Consider the following 15,898-nt stretch of genomic DNA (forward strand, 5'->3'; position numbering starts at 1 on the left):
TTCTATGAGTGCATCTTGTTCTAATTTAGGTTTAGATTGGATTTCTAACAGCTTATTGAAGCTACCGCCTGCAGTCTGAGGGGAGCGTTCAGCAGGTGGCAGTGTTTCCCTTCACTTCAACATGACCTCTCTCTTGGGCTCCCCTGCCTTGTTTTTGCCGCTGCTTGGGAAAATGAGCTCAACCCGTTGAATCACTGGTTCCAGTGGTGGCTTGAATTTGCGAGTGTGTCATGTGCTCCTATTTAAATATAACACCAGAGAAAATTTGCTTACATGGTGAATTTAGGAGGAAACTGGGAAGGTTCGGTGGAGGTTGGTGTAAAAATTGAGAAATTCATAAATGCTGGAAGCAGTCTTTCAGTTAGTGGTTTCACGGGGTGTAGATGAGTTAAGAAGAATAAAGCTGTGGTGGGCAGAGTTACAGCGGCAGCTACTGATCCATAGTACAGGCTCTCTTCCTGCATCTGACCCTGATATGCTCAGGATACAAGCTGACGTGTATCTTGAGCTCTTGAACCAAAGTGCATTGATCTGCATCAGCATTTGATCAGCAAGTCAATCTGAGAGTCCTTGGGTGACATTTCACTTAACTCTGGTTATGTGTGTGAGCAAACTGGTAGTCACATGATTTACTTCAAGAGGTTCGCTTACTACATATATTTACATTCATAATCTCACTTGTATTTTTGTTTCCCCTGTATCTTTCTCTTTTCATTTTAATTCCACATCCCAGCTCCAGTTTTCCCTTTACAGTAAAAGGTAGAGCTCTGTCCATGGTCCTGAAATATCAAGATTATGACAGCCTCCTTAAACAAGCTTCATTTGTCGTTTTTTCCCTCTCCTCTCCTCCTGACCGTCTCCCTGTTTTCCTCCCCTACATTTGCTCCAGCGCTTGCTCTTCCTCTCCCTTCCAGTCACCCTCTCTCTCGCTGTCTGGTTTTCCCGCCCCCTCCTGCTTCCTCTCTCTCCTCCTCTCCCTCAGTAAGCCGTTTACTCTGCTTCTCATCCGGCGGGTGTTTTTTAGTTCTCAATGGAATGACCTTCTGCTTTCTCAAACTCTTCCCCCGTCTCTTTTGCTTAAAACACTGCTTTTGTCCTGCAAAGTGTGGAGGGAAAAATAGAGGCGGGATTGGGCGCAGTTTTCCTCTTGTAAGTACCTGGCTTCATTCCATTTATGTTGTGCTCAGGAATGTTCGTGCGTGTTTGTGTGTACACGTGTATCTGGTTATGATGATTAGATTCAGCTCTGTATAAATGTTTTAGCTTATATTGCAGTATATGAGTAATAGTGGCTGATTTATAGTGGATAACTCAGGGATATCTGTGGTTTCCATTGTTAGACAAAGGGTGTATACAGTTGACATCCGTCCCGGAGCTCATCCAGGTGACAAACTCCACTTTGAAATAAGAAAACATTGCACAATTATCAGAAAAAAATAAGTAAGTACTATGCAAAAATGTTTTTCCGTTAACAGTAAAATGAAAACATTGTTTTCCCATTGTGAAAGGGATGCATCTCTCTGGGCAGTGTAGGAGGAGTGTAGGCTGTGTTAGTTTTATTACACCAGTCTACATGGCAGTAAATAATGATTTACTAATAAAGTAACAAATTTATTCTATTGATAGATCAATAAGATTAAGTATGACTATTATAGAAATGATTCACACACACACTGTATCAATCTAATTGGAGCCAAAACCACCGTGTTTTAAACTACTGTATTTTTCTGGCGGCACTACTTTCTGAGCTTCTGAAAGGATGTTATGAAATGACCTGATGGCACGCTTATCACCCTAATCAATTAGTTCTACAGGGGCTGTGTATCGAATCGCTTGTCCTTGTTTGTCTTGGATATAAAAGCGCGTGGCGGCAGAGGTCGATTTGCTAGATCAGCTCAGTCCCCGATGACGAGGGAGATGGAGACAAAGAGATCAGAGTCATTCTTGTAACATAACAAACATCACTGCCAGATGAAGCCAAGCTCCTCACAGAGATCACAAACACTGTGACTGTCCAAGTAGTCCATCAGCCAAAGATCATCCTCTGGGTGTTTTCCCCCTTTTTTCGGGTTTGTTTTCAGTCATATTTAACTTATTCATTTCTTTTCTGTCTCTTTAATCTGGTGTGACTATAACAGCCAAGTGTCCCTGTGAAATCATAATGGATTTGACCTCTCTGAACTCACACTGCCTCCATAAACTGCTCCTCACACCTACCATCGATCTTGGAGTTACATGCCACACGCTTTTTCTCCCACTAGTCTGACTTGCTCTTTGACACTCTGTTGTGCCTATGATGTTGTTTCTCTTATAGTATATTCCCGTATATGTTCTTCTACAACTACATTTTCACCTCTTTATTCTTGACTTGTTCTGCCATTATGTTTTAAAACCACACAGGGTGAACATTCCTGTTTTAGCCTATGTATGTTAAATGGACTAAAACATCCCACAGATAGGTGAGTGCTGTCTGGGCGGAATAGAGATGGCACTTCCATCTTATCTTATCATCTTAAGAGATTGAAGACAGTTTACTTTTACACTGCACTCAGTCTTCTACTGAGGTTAAATCACAAACAGACACAGGGATTCGGTTTTGCATGTTAGAGCACCCTCATCCTGCTGTTATGCTGCAAAAATGGTTTGAGAAGTTGTGATGGATGTTGTGACCACAGCCCGTATTCGCTAAGAGAACGGCAACTTTTTTGGGCCACATCTGTATAAAAATAATAGACGTAGCCACCTTGATATCACTCATTGGTTTGTGGACTCCTGTTTTGAAGCCTAGAGTTTGGCATTTTGAGTGTCGCCATCTTGGATTTCTGGATTCCAGAGGTGACCTGAGGTGACCATTCTAGGATGAGAGGGTGGAGCTGGGGAGAAGCCAGGGGTGGATCTGACCAAATAGCGATGACATCATGAATTATGCATAACTTAAAGCCTTAAAAAATGTAAATGGTTGTTATATAGAAATTCACTCCCCCTGTACATGTTTTCATGAAGGACGAAATTAGCTACAAAGACCAAAACTGTTTTTTGTACCAGGCTGTGAACATGTTTATTTCTGCTGCTCCATTTTAACATGTAGCTCTATGAGACTTGACTCTGTTTTGGAGCGAGACTTAAGTGGCCAGTAGAGGGCCTGCGGTTTTTGGCAGGTCCTCTTTGGCTTCATTTTTTCAACCCCAGAAGTTGTCGCTTGTTTTGGGCACATGATTTGGATTTATTTTTTCATCTTTTGTAATTGTTTTAGAATTTTACACTAGTTTTAGGCAACAGAAATTCAAAAAATTAGTCCAGTTTCTGTGAGTAAGCACCATCCTTGATGTGGACACTTATTATGATGATAGGGGTTGTTCTTATCTATTGTGAGATCAGCAGAATAAGGCTTTGGTCAGCTGTTTACACTAGGTTGTAATGGTTCACACACACTACCTGTGCTTTTTAGCAGTATGACAAAAAAATCATCAGAACACTAATTAACTGAAATGGTGTGTGATAGTTGTTTATTCATTTGAGTTGATCTATGGGAGAACATAGTTGTAAATAACTAATTATCTTTTAGAGAAAAGCCACTTTTGAGAATATAATAATGTGACAGATCTATTTTTCTCTCTGCTTGGTTATACGTATACTCTGTGATTTATGTGTGTGGGAGTCTAAGCTAGATAATTAGGTTTGAATATTGTGCTTGTATTAGTCTCTCCTTTTGTCTCCTACGTGGCTGTTTTGGCATCAGAACATTGTTTACTGTATTTAATGGATCTATAAATTATGTTAATCATGACTCCATACAGTCAGCGGACAGCTCTATTGAAGCACTGCATTGTTACAGGATCCACACTGCATTACTGAGATTGTTGTGCCGTCCTTTGTTGTACTGGGATTTTTGTCTCCTCTGTATGGCTCCAGTGTGTCCAGTGACCTGCTGTATGCTGCTGGGAAGTTGAATTCATTATAAAGCTCACATTGTGTCCAGAGCGAAAGCCACATTTTTTCCCTGTCGCTTGCTCTGTGGCTTTTCTGCTTCATCAGCAGCGAGGAGAAGTTGAGATATTGAAAACGGGGATATAGGCAGGTCATTAACATATAAATAAGTTAAACGTTGTGCAATGCGGTCAGCTAGGACAATCGAGGTTCAGTGTTCAGGTTTTCCATTTCCCTTCTTTTTCACCCTATTATTGGATTTCTGTGTTGTGACACCTTCTTTTTTCGCTGGTCAGGTGTCGCTCTTAATGACAACTGAGAGTGCCAAGAGTGTTTTTCCTGCAGCACCACAATCTGCCACAGTGGGCTGGATACTGTTTAGTTGTTATCAAAAGGCAACCACTGCTGGAAGCTCCATTCTCTGTGAGAAGTATTAGGTCAAACTTTCCGTCTGGCTCTTTGTTGTACAGACAGTGAGTGATGAAAACAAAAATTATATATTTTTAATGAAGAATCTCTTGTAGCCAGGCTCTTGGTTCGGTACAGTAATCATGATAAAAGGATATGTTAGCGTTAATAGTTTCCTTTAATGTGTGTGTGTCTTTCCTGTTGAGCAGAGTCGGGGTTTGTTGCGTCATTGGTCATGGGATGGTAAAGGAAACCTGTTTTGTCTCCATGGCTGTTGATTTTGTCTCTATCTGCTCGTGTAACATTGTCCACGATGGGGTAATTTATTAAAAATGCCACTGGAGCTGGTGACATGTTTGACTTGATGATGTAGATTGTAGGAGTGATGAATAAGAGGTCACTCCAGTGGGTGAAGGGAAGTGATCTGGAGCAGCAATCAGTTGAACCAGCTGTGCGTAGGTTCAAACTTAGCCAAGTTATAATGTAAATTATTAGTAAATTGTGACTTATAAATAACTAAAATAGTGGTTACACTTCAGAGAGAAGTTACATTACTAAATATGATGTGCTACAATGCCAAGTGGCTCATGTCAGCCAGGAAGCTGATGCAATCTATATCTTTAATCATTGATTGGCCACTTGCCTTGGTTTTTGCTTCACGTCCAAACTAGTAAGGTTATTCCCCAGGTATTTGTGATGCAGCCAATTTTAGTACCTGATTTATTTACAGACTAACTAGTAGTTACGAAGCCTCTAGACTTTACACCCTTGCTTTGGAGAGAAGAGCTGGTGCAAAATGTAAAAAGGGATTATTCCGTTTATCCCGTTTAGATATGGAAAGATATGTAACATTGAAAACATTACACTGCAGACATGCTGTAGTTTATAACATCCAAATCTTAGCATAGAGTATATCTCACTAGTTTCAATCTTCATCCTTTTAAATCGTAGTTTTTGTCATGTTTTGATATGTGACATCAATCTAACCTCGTACACTAAAATATAAAGGTATCTGTTTAAGATCTGAATCTTAAAGTGGGGTCAGGTCTCACAATGTGATAATGACTCTCAGAAATATGTCTTCCACAGTAGGTTTTAATTGCTGGATATTTCTTCCCTACAGTCTTTGGAAAGTCAGAGTCCTGACCTCAAGCCTATTAAACTGTATATGCAAGACATCCCACAAATATCACTGAGCTGAAACTGTTCTTTAATGAGCAGACGTTCAAAAATATTGCTCATTTCTGCAGCTCTGGTCAGCAGCCATGGAAATATTGGTCGAAGTTATTGCTTATGAGGATGGTTTATCACGTCTTCAATGCAGGATTTGCATACTTTTGAAAAGTAAGGCTGTTAATACTTAAGAAGCATATTTGTTCAGGACATAAAAGTGTCTGTCTGTGTGTAGAAGGCATATTTTTAAAATTATGATAAAACCTCTTACATAAGGTTCATCATCTAGTGAGTAGATCATCTGACCACATTTTGGAGCATCTGTATTTGAATATGAATAATAAAAAAGTTTAATTACTATTACTTCTCCCTGCTTCAAGACACATGCAGGGATATTTATGTAGGCCCCTGAAACATCTAAATTTTAAAAGCACAACTCACAGAGGTTCTTTCGGTGCCAACACTAACAGCTGCTGCGCAAAGATGCTACCTGGACTCAAGTTTGTTTGTCAGTGATGACTAAGTGCACTCAGGGCTGGATGATTCATTGCCCCAGCATATTGAGAGTCAGCTGTAATATCACTCTGCTGCGTGGAGCACTGACATGAAGTGATGTGTCTGTTTGTGATAACTAAATCGTCAAGTTAATGCATGGTTTCTCTTCTGTGAGCCGGTGCAGGCAGATGCAGGAAGCAATTACTCTTAACTCTTACATTTGTGGTTAATTAAAGATCTTCCACCTCCTTTGGATAAGCGGGTTGTTATCACCACAGGAGGAGCGTCAGTCCATTAGGAGCCCTCAGATTCAGCTTGTATTTCACTGAAGTCGATTTTAGTCTCTCTGGTTCTTACGTGCAAGTGGTCTTGTGTTGCCTCAGTGACAGTGAGACAGCACAGTGTCGAGCATTACGTGGTCCTTTGACAGAAATCAGGGAACATTTACAGTATGTGGCTGCTGCTGCTGAAATTGACACAACATAATGTTTTAAAAAGGTCACTAAGTGTCACTTCTGAAATGGCATTTCCCTGTTAACACGAGTTCCTTCCCACAATGAAGCAGTTTTCTTGAGCTGTTTGAACTGGTTTTAATGAGCTCAGTGCTTGTGCATTCAGGCAGTGTGGAGTGTTTGGGTTCCTGGATCTTAATTAATGCAGTAAATGTCTTCATGAGACTGTAACTCGTGCTCTTTAAATGCCCTCTTTCTTTAAGTTTGTCTTTCAGATGATTTGGCCTTCAACTGTCTCTCCTTGAGAAATAAAAGGCATATCATGTGATATTTGGAGCAACTTGGGTTTCACTGCAGAGTCCAGAGCATTTTTAAAACTTGATCCCTGTCATGGAGATGATATAATATAGATTGGTGTCACCTATATTTAGAAATTAGGGTGCGGTATTTGTTCTAATGTTACAACTTCTAAAAGGAAATGGTGAAAATATCAAAGATGTATATTTAGATGTTTATTGTTTATTTTACTATCTATTGTTCTGTATTTAAATAAGTGTATTTCAGTTTTATTACTTACAATTCAGCATGACTTTGGATTCAAATACCTTTAGAAGTGACTTAATTTAAATCGGTGTAACCCACTGATAATATCGATGTTAATAAACTTTATTTATATAGCACTTATCATATGGAAAATGCAGCTCAGTGTGCTTCACATTAATAGTAATGACTGGGAGAGACAAAAGCAAGAACACTGTTTAAACTAAAAATACACCTCAGATATTCCCCAGATGCAGCGCACAAAGCCTGCTGTTTTCACCCGTCAGGTTTGGCTCTCCTTGCATGATTAAGCTTCACAGTATTGAAGAAAATAAATGATGAAGGTCAAGTATGAAATTAATTGATGTTTCATGCCTCAGCGCCCCCATGAACATGCCCCGGGACATTTAGGGGATGTTATTTATTTACAGTCCAACAATTTTTTCTTGTCAGCACTTCGCTCACCTCACTTACAGTCCACAGCAGCCCTCCCCCCGTTACCTGTTTCTGCTGTTATCAGATATTTTACTGCAAGACAGATCATACAGCAGACAAGCTTCGTGTGATACTGGAGCAGTTTGTTAATCAAGGGAGGGACTCAGTATATTGTTGGCCTAATTTGCACAGCTGATTTTGTGCATTTTGTCCATGCTATTGCACAGGAAAGGAGTTGATGTTGCATCATGAAACGGTTATAGCTCATGCTTTTCTTAAGGCCACAGTCCAGAGATATCTGTAGCATTACTGAAACATGTGAGCTGTGTAAAGATAGATTTGTGATTAGGGAGTGGCTGCCTTCTGCCTTACCACACATTTATCTCAGGTATAAAGTGTCCTGGCAAATTAAAATATGGTGATTTTTGCTAATAACACCCTGAAGAGTATGTTAAGCTATGGCCTTAATGTAATTTAAAAATTCTATATAGTTAGAATAAAAAAAGATGGCCCCTGGAGCCCCCTGTTATTACTAGATGCAATTAAAACTAAAGATAGGCACTTTGATAACAGCCATGATCAGAAACTTGGCTCATAACATATTCTAACACACTTTTACTACTGTATGGAGGTTCGTGTAGGGCTGACCAATATTATCTGTGATGATCTAAAGTAAGACAGAATTTAAAACAAAATCAGAAACAATAAACTGTCAAATTAATGTCAATAATGATAAATGTTACTGTAGGTGTATTTTCTTGTACTGGTTTACTTTTTCATTATGGACTAATAACAGTGTTACCAGTTAAAGTTTTTGGACGGTTTGAGCTAATTGTTTGGTTGGACGTACATTTAGATGACATTGGTTGTTGCTATTCTCACTTTTAGTTTATGGGATTATTTATTTATGGAAACCTGAAATTTGTCTTTTGAGATTAGCAGGAGGTTCACAGTACTAGTAATCTTATACATTTGGTTTATCGTCCAACATTAGATTTTGTTGATATGCTTGAAAATGTTATCACGATGATATTAAAGATATTTTCAGATATGGATATATCTGCAATGCCTTTTGATTATTTTGTCAGGACAACATACACATATATTTACAGTATGGCAGTTTTCTGTGGGTGTTTTTATGGGAATGTGGATCTTTCAGATCGATTTGAGGGGTGCCTACATTTTATCTCTTTTCTTTTTTTTCTTATCTGTCATCTTAAGTGTGTCATGGAGCGTGGGACTCGCACTGGTCTCATTTTGAACTACAACACTGGGTCATACTGTACATCATCATGTGATACAGCTGAAAGTAAATAGATGATATATTGATTAATTATAGGCCAGCTTTAATTAATGCATTTAAGGCAATTAAGGCATTAATTAATGTAATGTAATATATGTGTTCACAGCAGCCCACAGTTAAGGAGAGGAGAATTAGCTCAGGTGGCTGAGGTCACCTTGAGTTATAGTACAGTGTGATATGTATACTGTCAGTAATACTGGAGCGATAACCTTCACCTGCTTTGAAAACAGAGAGGATGAGGCCTGTAATTGAAGCCTAGGGCTAAATACAGTATGAATTTTACAGTTTTAGTACAGTGACATTGACCTGTCTGTATGAGGTCAGATTTGAAGCAGTCCATCAGCAGCTCGGGATCTGCACTGTACAGAGATTCTGATGGAGGATGGACCCATCAATCAGTTCGAGGGAAAATTTTATTGAAGGATGTTTCATTTGACCTTTCGCCCCTGGTCTGATGGCACCGCTCTGAGTTAATATGTCGAAACGTAATCTGAAATCTTTTCATCCCCCACGTCTCATCATACATAAGCTCCTCGTGGTCAGTTTTGGAGCGACACAGCCTTTACTTAATACCATCTCTGCCATTTCGCTTTCCTGAAATAGTTGACTTTTTCTGTCAGGCTATGAAAGCAGCAGAGGGGGAGCAATGCATTCTGGTCTTAGTTGTGTTGATGACTGCTGGCTGCCGAGTCCTATCTCCTCTCTGCTTCACTCACTCTCTCCCTCCCTCCCTCCCTCCCTCCCTCCCTCTCGAAATCTGCACTGCACTGAGAGAACCATGTGGAGGAGAATTGTAAATGTGCCGAGCTTTGTGAATGTGTGTATCCCGAGTGCGTGTGTGTTTCCGGAAGACAGGGAAGCAATGCACGAGAGGACATAGGAGTTACACGAGGGAGCGCCTGCATCGCTCCCCTGTCTGTGTGTACTGTATGTACGTGTGTGAGTATGCATGTATATGTGTACACGCTGCAATGCTGAACAGGGAAAGTCGCTGTCTCTGCCCCCCCCTCGCTGGGATTATGTAGTGGCCCAGGGCAGCGTTGAGTCTCAAGGAGCGTGGCGTGGGATCAGGCCTGCAGAGAGTGGGATGAAGGGCCGGAGCTGCTGGGAGTCGGGGACGGTCCGCTCCCTCTGCAACTCGGGCTGCCTGAGTAAAGTCAACCAGGGTCAGTACAGCTATGGCTAAAGCTAGAAGACATTAGCACGGAGCTCTCACACTCCTCCTCATCCGTCCAACCACTCCTCATCGTGTGTCTGAGAGGTAGCTGTCATCCCTCCATCCATCTTCCTCTCTCTCCGGCATCTGTCATCTGTCGCCATGGATGCTCACATTACTGCAGCCTCCCTCTAACAACGCAGCGCCTCGTGCTGTAAAAAGAGCAGTGTGTCCTCTCTCCTGCACTCCTCACCGCATGCAGTCTCCTTCCCTCTTTCCCCTCGTTCTCCTGTGCTGCTCTCGCTCAGACTCATTTCCCCTCTCTCCTTTGCGCCTGCTCCACCTTCCCATTTGCATATGGATGAGTCGAAGCCTGCCAGGCCTACGTGATGTGTTGGCAACGTGAATCTGTGTTCGCAGCTTATGTGTGCAGAGTTCAGTGCACCATCAAAAAGTGTAAAATGCGACGTGCTGTGTTTCCCAGGGTCCTAAAGTGCAAATGCAGGACAAGTTAAGTGGTGGGAGCAGTAACTAAGGACTACAGATTAACAGGATTTTTACACAGTCCTCTCATAAGCAAAAGTCTGCATAAGATGTTGTCCAAATAATGAAAGATTTTGCACAGATCTAATCCATATGCTGTGTCGGTTCATGGCAGGTTAAGAGCATCCTATACAGTGTACTTCATGGTGTGTCTATATGAGTATATACCTCTTCTCTTGTTTTCTCCTGACTGTCTCTGCCTGTCTTATTTCCGCCTCTCTCACTTCATCTATCGCTTTTCTTGCCCATGGCAGAGTTGGACAATGTTGAGTTGAACAGCTGTGCTCTTAAGCCCTGGGCCTTCTGTCTCCTCACTTTGCCTGTTTGTTCACTGAAATGAGTTTGCCATAGGTGGTACAGGCCATGTTGTTTTAAGACTTTTCATGCTGAATGCTGGGATGCAATGAAGTTACACTAAGAAAATGAGCTGAGAACAATGCATCAAAACTTTGAGCATCAATCCAATGAGTTGAAATCCTCAGATGAACTATAATGTAGTAGTTAGTAGCTGTTTTTAGTGTCACAACAACACAGTGTGATTGATCAAAAGCCTTCATAAGAACGTCCTGTATGTGTCAGCGTTAATATTAAAATGTGGAGGTACTTTGATCTTGTGTATAAACACTTGGGTTTATACTGGAGCTGCCTTCAAAGAGATGCATTACATGAGTTTGATATGTTGGACTTGGATACAGAAAATACATCTGACATGCTACATATGTGGTTTTAAGATATTTTAATACAAGATGTGACTTTGGGACATCAAACAAATAGCTCAATCAGGTCATTTGAATTGGAGATGAGTGTTTTGTGATGATATGAACTAGTAATATAGGACAAGCAGCTCTTGTCAACTCTCTTTTTGTCAGATTGGCTGCTACATTAAAAAAGTTGGGAGACCCCGGTTTTAAAACAATGTACATTTAAAAACCATTAGACTATTACTGTTAAACTAGCCTTTTTCTAGATCCACTTTGACTGGGTCCAGACCTTTGAATCAGCTCACTCCACTAAGTTCAAGTGTGACAATTTGGTCTGATATTAGGCAACTTATTGGTTGTATCCATGACCATAAACAACCCATTAACCCATTTGTGCCCACAAGTGAAATTTTGAATATCCATTGGTCGAAGTGGGCGCTTGGCTTGAGTTTTTCATGTCTGTATTTAGTTTTTGAGCACATGTTGCTTTTTTTTAAAAATATATTTTATTGATTTTTGGAAAAACAGTAGTCCCATGGCTGTACATGTAACTACATGGTTTACAGTCAAGTATTTGATTTGTATGAACTTATAACAAGCTGAATATCAAAGATGCACATGTGCAGTGTAAAAATGTTTCATATGGAAGGCATTTAATAGACACAGTGTTAGCGTTTTCCTCATTTTCCAAAAAAAATCTGGACTTTTGATAAAAGGGTTATTTTTTATGTGATCTAAAAATTTGTTGTGCTGTTTGATACTTGCTCAGAGTATGTCCGTGCCAGATTTCAAGACTTTAGATCAATCAGAGCAAATGTTGTGACATTTTTTCTTATCATATTAAATATAGTCATAGGGCTGTTAGCACAACTAACAAGATTAACTAATAAAGATACAGTAAGTAAACAGAGATTAGCTATATGAGTGTAACTCAGAGCCCACTGTCCTCACCAAACAACTAAATCAACCCCCGTTAACCCAAAGTAATGACTAGTTCTTAGTAGAGCATAGTTAAATGTAAATTACTTCTGTAAGAATAGTTAAGTGTTGTCTCAGGGCCAGAAACCTCTTCAGCTCAGGAAATTGGAGAGCTCACTGTTCCAACTGGGCCGCTGCTGAAAAAAGTACCAAATAAAGCAGCCTGAATAATAAGATGCTTTACAATGTCGCAGCTCTGCATGATAGAGCACTCTGGGAGGCACACACATGCCAAACAATCATCTCTGGTTGACAGCCATGTCATTGTCACTGTCATGAAGGCAGTGCTCCAGTTTTCGGCAGGAACTGGGATTTGTGAAAAATAGAAAAGGCGAGAGCAGTGTGAGAAAACTAGCAGAGAGACAGAGCAAATCTGATTGCAATCTGACAAGCCTCTGAAACATGACCATGCAGCTGTGAAAGTCCTACGGGCATATATCTACTATATCCTTGTAAAAGTTACTAATAAATCCACAGAGAAAGTCTAGGCTACCTACTTTTGTGTCTACGTATGCGCTTGTTCCATATTTTGTTGACATATCACTGCATTCTTTGAATCTATATTTTAAAAGAAGCATTAGTCCCTGTGCATAGAAAGCATTTTTTATGAAGCTGAAGGTTGAGTCATTGATAGTTGGTAGCATCTACAGCTAGGCAATGAAGTGTTCTCTCACCCAGTGGAAATCTCTCCATGTGTTCTTATTATTATTCTGAGTGTTTTGCAGACCTGTAAAACCTCCTTCAGAGCTGCACCGCCATGTGAGATTCCACATCACTTTGATAATCACTTCTCAGTGAGGTATGTCTGTGTTTCTGCTCTGAGACTGAACATGAAAACTTTGCCAGTGTGCACAGACATTTGACATTTTACTTTTAGCTCTCCCTAGTTACAAATACACAAAGTCCCCACACACCTTGTATGCATTTGTAAGAGGGGTCAGAGCGCAGGGTCAGCCTCTGGAGCTCCTGTGCTCATCATTTTTAATTTTTCAAATATTAATGCACATAACTTAAGAGTACTTTAGAGACACCTCTACAACTGCTCTGTGAAGGCTCTTTCTGGTTTGATGGCTACCTTCATGGCTCATTATCTTGCAGCGCTGGCTCTGGGACAATTAACATGATGGATCACTATCTTGCTGTGCTTCAGGGTTACTGACCCATGGATCACGATTTTTCTAAACCTTTCCAAATTATCAGAGTTTTCAATGAGAGACGGTGACAGTAACTCAACAGTGAGATCAAAATACTTGTCAACCTGCTGAAACTAGCTTGCTGAGTTTTGTTGAGTCAGAATTGTCATTGCAACATAATCTAATATTATAATAAAGTTAATTTGAGATAGAATCCACCAGAAATTAATTGAGAATGCTTCATGGATAAAATATGCATATGAGAATATCTGTATTGGATGTATTAGCCAGTGAATTAAATATCTCACCAGTCAAGGTATTACATTTCTCAACATAACATTGTCCATGATGACCTGATACAAAACAGCCAGAGATATGGGAGCGCTTCCACAGGATAAACAGTATAGTAAAATCTCTAATAGTTGACAAACTTGTGTCGTCTCATGGTTAATAATACCCTAGTAATGAGATAAATATATTTAATTATACCACCTGTGCATCAGTGAGTCAGTGCATGAATTTTATGCACGTCACACAAAGCGGATTTCAGACATGGTTCATTTACTGACACAAGTGGTTGCCATGACAGCAAGTTTGGTTCTTCATTTTAACATATATTTACATAAAGTTTTTTGCTGGACTGTAACAGCAGGTCCAGTGAAACTCTGTGTGCCTGTGACTGAGGGGATGCCGCCATGTCCTGTTTAGAATTAAAAGCCAAGTTCCAGACATAGGTTTTGACCCAGTTTTGTTTTTGTATGTTTCATAAATCATGAAGAAAGAATTTTGAGTATTTTGAAGATACAAAATTTCTCCACTCAGACGTATAACGTTACAAATTACATTTGAATTATCCTCAGCCCTGTCAAATATCAAATTACAAAATAGTCAAAAGAGATTGAAATGTGTGTTTTGAACACAACAAACAAAAATACTGCCCATCTCTGATCACTCCACACACATAGTCAAGATAATGACATTGTGTACCAGAGATTCTCAGGTTGAAAGATAATAGCTCAAAAAACTAAAAATCACTCCCCCTAGATTTCTCACAGTGAGTTTGATGTTTAGTTCCAGGTTAATATGTTTATTCAGGTATTACTTTGAGTTTGATAATCAGTGATCCAGATTTATTTATTTAGGTATTCATATCTTTGACTGAGATTTTTAGTTGGACAATTATCCAGTTCCTAAATTTTTTTAAAACACTGTAAATTTTTTTGCACAAGACGATAGAGGAGTGGGCTGTTGGCTTTTTCCTGCTCCAAACTACCATGACTTTATCGCCCTTTTCAAATCCGCCATCAGGCAACCTATACCTTTTAGGTGAGCAATAATACTGCCTCTCAAGGATTTTTACTGTATTATGTCCATGTGTTAGTTCATGAGCAGCTACTTTACAATTGTGAACACAAGCAAATCATTTAAGACTTGAAGATGTGCACTATGTTGTGGAGTTGAAGCTGATATCCTGCTGTCATAAAGACATGCCCCCCTTATAAAATACTAGTATTGTCTTTCTAAAATTCAATAAAATGTTAATTACAAAAAAAATCATTTTAATTTATTTTTATCCTAGCCCTGTTTTACCTGAACCAGGGCAGCTGTCAACAGACCCTCCTCACAGCCTGAGCAGCTGTTTGCATGCATGTAAATTAATACATGCTTTTAATGAAGCTTGTTGCCTCCTAGTAATCAAAACTCTCATAAATATAGTGTACATCAGACAATGAAGAGAATCACTGCAGTCTGTTTGAGACAGTAAACACAGGCTTCACGTTCACTAGCTGTGATTCATTGTCTCTGTTGAGCAACAAACTTTTTTTATTACTGCAGTAATTTCCTGGAAATCCTGTCACAGTGACTGGACTGGTGTAGATGAGCAAAGTTAGTATTCTGAAGCTGTAGAATAATTAATGACCTCAACCTTCAGACTGTAGAAGTTATGTAGTAAGCAAGAGCCATTTTCCTCTCACAGGTTTGATGTACCAGCTGGGAATTCATAAAATTTACTCAGCACACCAGAATATAAATCTACAGCTTAGTAGTCAGCAGTCTGATGTTTTTTCTTTTTGTCTATCCTAGCATATTGTTAAATGTTACAGGATTAAAACTCATTGCTTAGTTGCTGCAGTTTGCTGTTAATCTTTTCTTTTGTTGTGTGCTGCTTTCTGAGAGTGTTCGATTGGATACAGTGCCAGAGCTGTACTGCAGAGCTTTGGGGACAGTGATGAGTTGCACTGCACAGTTTCTCATTTGCTTGTGGAGAGCTGAGCGTCGTGTTACTGGGTTTAACCTGCTGTCTCCTCTGTTTGTCTCCTTGTGATGTATCTCGGGGGAGGTATGGAGCCAGTTAGCAATTACTGGCCAGGATTACACTCCACCTCCTTTGGGACACATCTTCACTCTCCATCTACCTTGTTCCCCTCTTCTGTTTCTGATATACTTCTTATATATTCTCTTTCTCCTGCACACTCCATCAAAACAGTCAGCTGCAAAACACTCATCATACTCTCTGTGCTGTCAGTGCCGAAATAAATAATTTCCAACCACAGGTACAGACTCTCTCTGTGGTCTTCAGATTGGGTGTATTAAGGCTGAATAGTTGGAATCAATATCTGATAATCATGATTGTTTAGCAGTATGTATGCAAA

The 15,898-nt window shown here is 39.9% G+C and overlaps 1 protein-coding gene across 1 annotated transcript in view; it reads left to right on the forward strand.

The window, feature by feature from the left end:
* osbp2b (oxysterol binding protein 2b) overlaps positions 1 to 15,898 on the forward strand; it is a 57,223-nt gene that overhangs the window by 11,388 nt on the left and 29,937 nt on the right. The gene's annotated exons all lie outside the window — the stretch shown is intronic.

This window comes from Epinephelus moara, chromosome 8, assembly GCF_006386435.1.
Source record: "Epinephelus moara isolate mb chromosome 8, YSFRI_EMoa_1.0, whole genome shotgun sequence".
In the NCBI taxonomy this organism is placed as follows: Eukaryota; Metazoa; Chordata; class Actinopteri; order Perciformes; family Serranidae; genus Epinephelus; species Epinephelus moara.